This window comes from Siphateles boraxobius, unplaced genomic scaffold (assembly GCF_051911475.1).
Source record: "Siphateles boraxobius isolate OS27281-9 unplaced genomic scaffold, OSU_SipBor_1 195, whole genome shotgun sequence".
NCBI lineage: Eukaryota > Metazoa > Chordata > Actinopteri > Cypriniformes > Leuciscidae > Siphateles > Siphateles boraxobius.
Genome location: NW_027508805.1, coordinates 1 through 8,067, shown reverse-complemented (window position 1 = coordinate 8,067; position 8,067 = coordinate 1). Strand labels below are relative to the sequence as shown.

The 8,067-nt window shown below is 41.3% G+C and overlaps 1 long non-coding RNA gene across 1 annotated transcript; it reads right to left on the bottom strand.

The window, feature by feature from the left end:
• Positions 1-675: 675 nt before the first annotated feature.
• On the bottom strand, positions 676-6,948 carry LOC143744109 (uncharacterized). The gene is made up of 2 exons (XR_013205780.1): positions 6,631-6,948; positions 676-1,681 (listed from the first exon to the last, which is right to left on the bottom strand). It is a non-coding gene; the product is annotated as an uncharacterized LOC143744109 (long non-coding RNA).
• Positions 6,949-8,067: the final 1,119 nt, after the last annotated feature.

Sequence of the window (8,067 nt, the reverse complement as noted above, 5' to 3'; positions counted from 1 at the left end):
GCTGTTCTTCCGGCCTCCCGCTGCTAGATGTGTGTGTGAGGAGGGGAAAATAGACCTCAGGAACCCTCTTCTACTTTTACAAGAGTGTAGGAGTGCTGAAAGTGACCAATTTCACACCACTGCCGCATTCATGTGAGCAGATCCGCCCTGAGACTGCTGTAGGTGCAGCTAAAAATGTCTCCTCTTTGTGGCTTTGAACTGGGAATGCACTGATATAGACGATTTTAGATTTAGATTTTAGATGATACTGATTGTCTGATTTTTTTTTTTTATATATATACAGTAGTCAACATTTTGAAGTGGATCAAAAAAGTTAATCAAAGTTGACCTAAGACCAGAACGGGTATTGTTCAAAATTCATGTATAACTTTGATGAAAGGTTTTGATCCACTTCAAATGTTGACTACTATATTTATAACCAATGTGATTGCAGATAAAATACACACACACACACACACACACACACACACACACACACACACACACACACACACACACACACACACACACACACACACACACACACAAATATATATTTATATCTCCATCTTAAAAAAAAGTCACTGTTTGGATTTAAAGAGGGCAATGCTTAAGAGTCTATGACTGGATCATTATTGCAGTTATTGTTATGTTTCTAGCATGTTATATGTTTGGCAACAGTTCTTCTAACCCTCATTGATGGAGTGTGTAGCTTTTATTTTTTATTTTTATACAACCATGTAGGAAGACACATCATCTAGGATGACAAAATTAGATTGTAAAAGAATGATTGGGAGGAGCATGAAGAATCAGTTTCGCACATGAATTGGCCTTAAATTGATTGAAAGTGTTTGGGATGTGCTGGAGGAGACTTTACAGAGTGCTGGACTCTTGCATTGACCATACAGATCTTGACCAAAAACTGATGCACCTCTTTATGGAAATAAATATTAATAGAGGAAATAAATAGTGATGTCATTTTCCATCAAGAGGTGCATCAATTTTGTAATAAATAAATCTATGCATATTAAATGAATAGTTAGTTGAAAAATTGTGTCATCTTTTAGTCTCATGCCGTTCCAAATCTCTGGTCACGTACATCATTCCGTGAACATTCTGCTAAACTTCTCTCAGAACAAATGATGTCATACAGGATGACATCATGAGTAAATGATGGCAGAATTTTCAATTAGAGTGAACTAACCCTTTAAACCGGAATACATCAAAAACAAAAAATGACACACTTCAGCCTTAAAATGAAACGTAACGGGACGTTTAAATCGAACACAACTAACCCTGCTGTGCATAGAATCAGGAGCATTTGATCTGGATCCCTTCTCACTCTTTCCATCCTTCTCATCACCATCCATCTATTCATCCTCATCTCTCTTTCTTTGGGAGTTCAAAGATGGTCTCTCCTCTCTTTTAAACCCCCCACCCGTATCTCTCCTCTCTTTCATAGCCCGCTGGTCGAGCCCTCATTAGAATGGTGAGGACTTGAGCTGCTGAATATGTATGGAGAGGAGAGGAGAGGAGGGATTGTGGATTAAGGGAATGAAAGAGGAGGCTGTCGGGTCTCTGATGTTGGCCGTGACATTTCCATGATGGCGTCTGTCTGCTCCCGTCATTGTTCGGGGTCGGAGCCGAACGACTTTCACTCCTCCATCAGCGCATCTCTTCGTCAGTCAAACTCACGGCCGTTCTGCAGAAAACACAGCGAGAGAGAGAGAGAGAGAGAGAGAGAGAGACACTTAGACACTGACCTATTTATTGCGAGTGTCAAAAAACAGACACCTTTGAACTGAGGAATGCACCAAAAAAACACTGTGCTGATATTTCTCAAACATTCTTTCTCCTGAACCTCTAAACCTAAATATTACAGATTTAAAATAAACACGATCTATATTAACCTAAATATAACATTTAGTTCAGCCCGTCCAAATTTATGTAATTTCAGCCTTATTTTTTCTAAATTCTCAATTTTTTCCTGTTGACATTCAGAACATTCATAGAATGTTTAGAATTTAGAATGTAACGCATCATCGCAAAATTTGCATACTGAAGTAGCTTTTGCGTACTGTATTACGTTTGCCACTTTTTGCATATATTTGCATACTGAATTGTGATTGGTCTTGCTATCTGTACATAAAATCTACTGTACTAGATTTTAAGGTGATACTTTTGGTATTTCTTTCAGGAAATGCACATATGATTTCTTTTCATACTTTAGTGACTGTTTTACTACACACGACCTTATTGATTTCAGCTTAAATTGTTCATACTTTTCAATCAAAACTCTTTTTTTCCCCATTCTTACTTATTATTTGAAGTGTAATAAAGCGTAAAATAACTTTGATGAGGTGATACGCCGTTAAATTAGTGTTTGGCCAAAGATGTGCAGAGCCAAATAAAAGCTTAACACACACACACACACACACACACACACACACACACACACACACACACACACACACACACACACACACACACACACACACACACACACACACACACACTTGATTTGGATGTTTAATCCGGGTTTAATCTGTTCCATAGACGCCACGCTGCCACAGTGTTTGCTTCAAACTGAAGCTAATCTCCATCGCTCGCGACCGATTGCTCTTTATCATCACACTCACACACACTCGTCTCACTAATGCGACTGTGGAAAAGAGTAAAATTGATACGCTCAAGCCGTGGGGCAATACCGCTTACTAAACGTTGATGTATCCCTTTGTAAGTGTGAGCGAGTTTCTGTGTCTCCTTGTCTGTTTTCACATCACCGTTAGTGTCAATAATTACTCGGCTAGAAGTAGGTTATCAAATGACGTCAATAAAACATGAAAACGCGCTCAGACATGCATTCTAGTGAAAGGCCTCAGGGTCACCCGTCTCAAGTCGTTTGCATACACTCGATAAACGTACACGTCCATGACTTTGCTAATGAGGCACTCGTAAAGTACTTAAGTTAAGCGCTTCCTCTGCGTTAGGAGTTTAGTGGAGAGATGCTGACGATGACTGTGGGTTGATCTTAAAGAAATCAGGGGGCTTCTCCATTCACATTTGAAAGAGCGACTAAAGCTCAGTGGATTAGAGCGAGCGAGCGGCTTGACAGGCCACCGCTCAGACTCTCTTCCCTTTGTGCCGGTTAAGAGCATTATCATACACACTCCCTTTCTCTTGCTGGCATCTTCACTCCCGGCTCCACTGTTTCATCTCGTCTACACACACACTCTTCTGCGAGTGTGAGGTGTGTCGGTAATGCGTTACGGAGAAACCTCAGTTATCTACAGCTCACGCTGCACTCTTCTACAACTCAATCCCTTCTCTAGTCTTACTGCCATCACGCGTCCTTTATAAATCTACTTGACGTACACAAACAAACTAGGTGCCATTTTAGACAGTTTTTATTGATTTTAAAAGCAGACTGGCACTATTCTTCCCATAATTGAGACACTGATTTGAGACACTTCTATCCATTTCATTTGCCCTTGCTCATTCTAGTAAAGCTGTAGCATTGACAAAAAACAAAATACCTGGATAAAATGTTTTGCTTTGACCCAATAACCCTTTTAAAGGATAGTTGGTCCACTTTGTTTCTTGTAAAGACTGGCTTTGCATTACTGTTTTTGCCCTTACAATACAAGACATGTTTCCAAAATATCATCTCTTGTGTTCCACAGAAGAAACATTTGCGTCTTCATGCCATAAAATCTACGTTTTTAGATTTTTAGACAATCCCAGTTTGTCTATTTCATTCATCTCCGCTCAGACCACTTTGGCGTAAAAGCATCGTAGGATCGTCTAACCTAACCACTACTCCTAACTTCAGACAGGGCCGAAAAGACATTTCTTACGACTTCACACGCTTGTGTAGGATGGTGCTGTGAGAAGACCGTCAACTACTGAAGGATTACACGACTTATACGGCCACTGAAACAGTGCATAGATGATGGTGAACTCGTAATTACACCTCCAGCGCGATGTAACGACGTAAACCTTGAAAGAGCGACGCAATCTCTGCCATATTTACAGCCTGGGTTAGAAATTAACACCCGCCAAATGCGGGTAAAAATCATCTGTGACGGGAAACACTGTCAAATCACAAGCCAATTTAGCGTGTTACTTATTATGTTTACACACGTTGCTGGGGAAGCTCGTGCAAGCCAAATCTGCACAGATTTAGCGCAAATTCTCAAATCGTGAGTTATCATGATATATTAAATCCAGAGTATTGCGCAGAATCTGCTCATATCTGGCTTACTTAAACACACACACACACGCGTCACTACGCAACAAATAACGGCGCGCTTGTTCATTTGCATTGAAGCGATAGCGAAGATTAAAAAGCATTTGTTTAACAAAAAAAAGACATTATTTTCCAACATCCTACTTTTTTTTAATGTTCGTTTAGCTGTATTGATCTGTCCACCTAAAACACACGTTTGGTGACGAGGATGAAAAAGGGAGGAGAATAATTTATAATATAGCTATAATAAATATTGTTTATTTCTCTTTTTTTCGTTTTGTGGCTAGTAGTAGTTCTGAATGGCCGGTAACTTAAACATTTAGTAGCCAAATTGGCCGGTGAGTGAAAAAGTTAATTTCAAAGCCTGTCGTTTCTGAAAACGCACGCTTTTCTCACGTTTGCGCGGAGAAGGGGAAAGTCGAACAGATGTGCGTTAAACCGTAATCTGCAGGTCTGACTGAAGCACAATAGGCTGGTGTGTAATCAGTGGGACGAACAGGATTCCTGCGAACGGATTAGGCCGTCGTATTAGAAGCAGGAATGAAAAAGGATGGCGTTTTTGGTGTTGTTTATGTGTGTGTGTGTGTGTGCGTTACTGAGACACTTTTACAGCATGTTGCTCTGGTCGAGTTGTTGGTCGGTGGGTCTGATTAGGAAACTCTTCCTGTCATCAAAGACTTCCATATCCTGTCCCACACACTCCCATCCCCCCGACTGTCTGATAATCTCACGCACAGAGTGTGTGTGTGTGTGTGTGTGCGTGCGAGCTTCGTATCGGCTGGCTGGAGGCTGAATCCTTTTTTCCCCCCTAAGCGTGGGTCTCTTCCTAATTCAAAGAACTTCAAGCGCTGATATGATCTTTGACGGGATCAGTCATATAGTCTGTGTATGAATGAGTGTTGTGTGTGTGTGTGTGTGTTTGTTTGTTTCTGCCTCTAACTGAACAAGACTCTGCATGTTGGGTAATTCAAAGCGTCTGCCATAAACACACGTCTGTATCCTGAGCAGGACATTCTTGGACATAAACACGTTTTATTACGACAGACTGGTTCCTCTGTAGATTAAAATCACGCCGGTGCTGCTGGTTTGTCTGATTATCCAGGAATAAATATCTTCAGACATTTGCTCATTTAACTAGTTTGTGATGTTTTAAAGGACTCGATAATGCGCCAGAAGTCGTCTTTATTGATAAAAACCTTTGGACAAAAGTATTGTGTGAAGGGAATTTGATTATCCAGGAATAAATATATATTCAGCCACTGTACAGGATTTTAAAGTACAACTCAAAACACATCTGTTTTCAATAGCTTTTAATCAGTGATCATTTCATTATAAATATGTTGCCTATATGATGCTTTTTTCTCTTTTTGTCTGTGACACTGTAAAGTACATTGGTCAACTTGTGTTGTTTTAATTGTGCTATATAAATAAAGTTGCTATTTCGATTGCTATTTGCTCGTTTAACTAGTTTGTGATGTTTTAAGGACTCAATAATGCGCCACAAGAAGTCTTTATGGATTAAGACCTTTGGACAAAAGCATTGTGTGAAGGGAAAAAAAATACGCAGACAGCATTTGCTGTCACTCAATACATTCCAACCCTTGTGACCCCCACCCACCCACACACACATACACACACACACACATGCACGCACGCACACACGCACGCGCTCACATGCACAAAGAAAAACACAAATTATGACTCCTTGTCATAATTACAGACCGTTTCCCTCCCTCTAGTTTTGGTAGTTGAAGTGAACTCACTGCACCCTTTTTCGCCTCGCGTCCCACAACTAACCAAAACAGTGAGAAAACGAGGCATCAAACTCTTCGTGTTTCGAGAGCAAGAGTCTGGTGACCTCTAACCCTTTAGGGGCCCCTCGATCACCCCGTGTTTCTCTCTCTCTCCCAGCAAACGCCTGACCCCGGGTCTGGGTGAAGCTTGACCTAGTCTGTCTGGAGGGGGTCGGACGCTTTTGTCTCGATTTCTTCCTTTAACCCCCACCACACACACACACACACACACACACACACACACACACACATACACATACAGCTCACTCGGGACACATCACATCGCACCGTCCCGCAACCCTGAATCCTGCTCACTCACAAACCTCTCATGTGTCTTTCCCAGGGTTTATAGTGGAACTAATAGGGATCATCACGGTTTGTCTCTCAGACGGCCGTCTGGACGCGGGAGCTTTGCGTGTGAAAAGCATAAGCCCTCATTCAGAACTCAGATAACAGAAAAGCAAACAACGGAGGAATGCACTGAATGAACTCTGCCAGAGTGAAAGCGCACGGCGCGCCGCAACCGAAACGACTTTTGAGCCACAACAAAGGGATAGAACTGAGAAAAAAAGAAGAGGTTGGGAAGTAAAATAAGCTTGAAGTACTTACCTCTCACTGTAAGGTCATCAGAGCCCAACTCACAGTTTCGAGAACGCAGATTTTATCAAAAAATGCGACCAAAATTTTTTTTTCATGTCAAAAAGTAGCCTCCAAATTCTTGAGTCCTCCAGAACGAGTTAACTTCCAGAATAATCGGTCTTTCTTGCATACATTTTTCTCCCTCTCATACTCTTTCGCCCGCTTCATTTGCTCCCGAAACCCACACACAAGCAAACGCAGTCGGTCACAAAGCAAACTGTAGGCACACAGAGTCTTCAGCCGGTCCCACACACACACACACACACACACACATACATACACACACACAGGCTTGTCTCAGGCTGCTGGAATGGGCTATATATGACTCGCTTGATGGACAGAGGCACATTCTGTCAGGTGACAGACAGAAGCTCTTCTGATTGGCTGGTTGAGGCCAGCCCCGGGGCCAGAGCGCTGTGATTGGCTGGTTTCGAGGTTGCTGAAAGAAGAATCTTTCATTTTTTCAGACTACTGTTCTGGCCGGGGCAGGACTACTGCTCTCTGTCAGCCCTAACACTAATCACTGAGAGAGAGAGAGAGAGAGAGAGAGAGAGAGAGAGAGAGAGAGAGAGAGAGAGAGAGAGAGAAAGAGAGAGAGAGAGAGAGGCAAACATCCAATAAACACACCCCATCAGACCTACACACATGTATATAATGTATATAATAATATTACATGATTTCTGTATTATAATTGTTTATTATATTTTTTTTATTATTGTTTTGTTATCATTATTATTATTATTATATAATAACAAAACATATTATATCATATTTTGTTATATCTAGCCATGAATATATATAATGTATTTTTTGTAATATATTTTTTTCTTTACTAAATGGTCTAAATAATTTTTAGTTGGGATGCAGATGTAAATTTATGTTCATTAACAAAAACGGTAACATCTGTAAACATTCTTACAACAACTTCATTTTTCATCCAATGCATTTTTTAATGCTTTGGCAATACAAAATGTATTTTTCGTCATGCCACTTAAGATGTCAGATTTCTGAATTGAATTGATTTGAGAGAGAGAGAGAGAGAGAGAGAGAGAGAGAGAGAGAGAGAGAGAGAGAGAGAGAGAGAGAGAGAGAGAGAGAGAGAGAGAGAGAGAGAGAGAGAGAGAGAGAGAGAAAGAGAGAGAGAGAGTGTGAGGGAGAGAAAGAGAGAGAGAGAGAGGGAGAGGAGAGAGAGAGAGAGAGAGAGAGAGAGAGAGAGAGAGAGAGAGAGAGAGAGAGAGAGAGAGAGAGCGAGGGAGAGAGAGAGAGAGAGGGAGAGAGAGAGAAAGAGAGAGAGAGAGAGAGAGAGGGAGAGAGAGAGAGAGAGAGAGAGAGGGAGAGAGAGAGAAAGAGAAAGAGAGAGAGAGAGTGAGGGAGCGGGAGAGCGAGAGAGAGAGAAAGAGAGAGGAG